The following is a 3,344-nucleotide window of genomic DNA, read 5'->3' on the forward strand; positions in this document are numbered from 1 at the left end:
TTCTCTAATGCAACAGAATTGCAAGTTTCATGGACTTCCATTGGAAGATCCTCATCAGTTTTTGGCTGAGTTCTTGCAAATCTGTGACACTGTCAAGACTAATGGGGTTGACCCTGAGGTCTACAGACTTATGCTATTCCCTTTTGCTGTAAGAGACAGAGCTAGAACATGGTTGGACTCACAACCTAAAGAAAGCCTGGACTCATGGGAAAAGCTAGTCAATGCCTTCTTGGCAAAGTTCTTTCCACCTCAAAAATTGAGTAAGCTTAGAGTGGAAGTCCAAACCTTTAGACAGAAGGATGGAGAATCCCTCTATGAAGCTTGGGAAAGATACAAACAATTGATCAGAAAATGTCCATCTGACATGCTTTCTGAATGGAGCATCATAGGTATTTTCTATGATGGTCTCTCTGAACTATCCAAGATTTCTTTAGATAGCTCTGCTGGAGGATCTCTTCATCTGAAGAAGACGCCTACAGAAGCTCAAGAGCTAATTGAAATGGTTGCAAATAACCAATTTATGTACACTTCTGAAAGGAATCCTGTGAACAATGGGACTAATCAGAAGAAAGGAGTTCTTGAGATTGACACTCTGAATGCCATATTGGCTCAGAATAAGATATTGACTCAACAAGTCAATTTGATTTCTCAAAGTCTGTCTGGAATGCAAAATGCACCAAGCAGAACTAAGGATGCTTCATCTGAGGAAGAAGCTTATGATCCTGAGAACCCTTCAATGGAAGAGGTGAATTACCTAGGAGAACCCTATGGGAACACCTATAATTCTTCATGGAGAAATCATCCAAATTTCTCATGGAAGAATCAAGAGAGACCTCAACAAGGTTTCAACAACAATAATGGTGGAAGAAACAGGTTTAGCAATGGCAAGCCTTTTCCATCATCTTTTCAGCAACAGACAGAGAATGCTAAACAGAACCCCTCTGACTTAGCAACCATGGTCTCTGATCTAATCAAAACCACTCAAAGTTTCATGACTGAAACAAGGTCCTCCATTAGGAACTTGGAGGCACAAGTGGGACAGCTGAGCAAGAAAGTTACTGAACTCTCTCCAAGTACTCTTCCAAGCAGTACAGAAGAAAATCCAAAAGGAGAGTGCAAGGCCATCAACATGGCCGAATTTGGAGAGGAAGGAGAGGAAGTGAACGCCACTGAGGAAGACCTCAATGGGCGTGCACTAGCCTCCACTGAGTTCCCCAATGAGGAACCATGGGAATCTGAGGCTCAAAATGAGGCCATAGAGATTCCATTGGACTTACTTCTGCCATTCATGAGCTCTGATGAGTATTCCTCCTCTGAAGAGGATGAGTATGTCACTGAAGAGCAAGTTGCTAAATACCTTGGAGCAATCATGAAGCTAAATGACAAGTTATTTGGAAATGAGACTTGGGAGAACGAACCTCCTTTGCTCACCAAAGAACTGGATGACTTGTCTAGGCAGAAATTACCTCAAAAGAGACAAGATCCTGGGAAGTTTTCAATACCTTGTACCATAGGCACCATGACCTTCAAGAAGGCTCTGTGTGACTTAGGGTCAAGTGTAAATCTCATGCCTCTCTCTGTAATGGAGAAGCTAGGGATCTTTGAGGTACAAGCTGCAAGAATCTCATTAGAGATGGCAGACAATTCAAGAAAACAAGCTTATGGACTTGTAGAGGATGTTCTGGTAAAAGTTGAAGACCATTACATCCCTACTGATTTCATAGTCCTAGAGACTGGGAAGTGCATGGATGAATCCATCATCCTTGGCAGACCCTTCCTAGCCACAGCAAAGGCTGTGATTGATGTTGATAGAGGAGAGTTAATCATTCAAGTGAATGAAGAATCCTTTGTGTTTAAGGCTCAAGGATATCCCTCTGTCACCATGAAAAGAAAGCATGAAGAGCTTCTCTCAAATCAGAGTCAAACAGAGCCCCCACAGTCAAACTCTAAGTTTGGTGTTGGGAGGCCACAACCAAACTCTAAGTTTGGTGTTGAACCCCCACATTCAAACTCTAAGTTTGGTGTTGGGAGGTTCCAACATTGCTCTGAGTATCTGTGAGGCTCCATGAGAGTCCTCTGTCAAGCTACTGACATTAAAGAAGCGCTTGTTGGGAGGCAACCCAATGTTTTATAATTAACTATTTTCTTTTGTTATTTTATCTTTTTTGTAGGTTGATGATCATGAGAAGTCACAAAATCAATGAAAAAAGCAAAAACAGAATGAAAAATAAGAAGAAAAATAGCACACCCTGGAGGACGCACCTACTGGCGTTTAAACGCCAGTAAGGTTAGCTGTTGGGCGTTTAACGCCCAGTCTGGCACCATTCTGGGCGTTTAACGCCAGAAAGGGGCACCAGACTGGCGTTAAACGCCAGAAAGGGGCAAGAAGCTGGCGTTAAACGCCAGAAATGGGCACCAGCCCGGCGTTTAACGCCAGAAATGGCTCAAAACGTGATTTTGAATGCTATTTGGTGCAGGGATGACTTTTCCTTGACACCTCAGGATCTGTGGACCCCACAGGATCCCCACCTACCCTACCACTCTCTCTCTCTTCTTCACCAATCACCTCAACACCTCTTCCCCAAAAACCCTTCACCTATCAAATCCATTCTTTCTCTTCACCACTCACATCCATCCTTCATAAAACCCCACCTACCTTACCATTCAAATTCAAACCACTTTCCCACCCAAACCCACTCTCAAATGGCCGAACCCCACCCTTCCCCCTCTCCTATATAAACCCTCCTTCACTCCTTCCTTTTCACACACCTTAAACACCATCTCTCTCCCCTTTGGCCGAATACAAAGCCATTCCCTTTCTCCTCATTTCTTCTTCCTCTACTCTCTTCTTTCTTCTTTTACTCGAGGACGAGCAAACATTTTAAGTTTGGTGTGGTAAAAGCATTGCTTTTTGTTTTTCCATAACCATTTATGGCATCCAAGGCCGGAGAAACCTCTAGAAAGAGGAAAGGGAAGGCAAAAGCTTCCACCTCCGAGTCATGGGAGATGGATAGATTCATCTCAAGGGTGCATCAAGACCACTTCTATGAAGTTGTGGCCTTGAAGAAGGTGATCCCCGAGGTCCTTTTTTCACTCAAAAAGAGTGAATATCCAGAGATCCGACATGAGATCCGAAGAAGAGGTTGGGAAGTTCTTACCAACCCCATTCAACAAGTCGGAATCTTAATGGTTCAAGAGTTCTATGCCAATGCATGGATCACCAAGAACCATGACCAAAGTGTGAACCCAAATCCAAAGAATTATCTTACTATGGTTCGGGGGAAATACTTGGATTTTAGTCCGGAAAGTGTGAGGTTGGCGTTCAACTTGCCTATGATGCAAGG

The 3,344-nt window shown here is 43.4% G+C and overlaps 1 non-coding gene across 1 annotated transcript; it reads right to left on the reverse strand.

The window, feature by feature from the left end:
• Positions 1 to 262: 262 nt before the first annotated feature.
• Positions 263 to 366, reverse strand: LOC130964962 (small nucleolar RNA R71). The gene has a single exon (XR_009081024.1). It is a non-coding gene; the product is annotated as a small nucleolar RNA R71 (small nucleolar RNA).
• Between the last annotated feature and the right edge of the window lie 2,978 nt (positions 367 to 3,344).

Source organism: Arachis stenosperma, chromosome 2 (assembly GCF_014773155.1).
Source record: "Arachis stenosperma cultivar V10309 chromosome 2, arast.V10309.gnm1.PFL2, whole genome shotgun sequence".
Classification (NCBI taxonomy): Eukaryota; Viridiplantae; Streptophyta; class Magnoliopsida; order Fabales; family Fabaceae; genus Arachis; species Arachis stenosperma.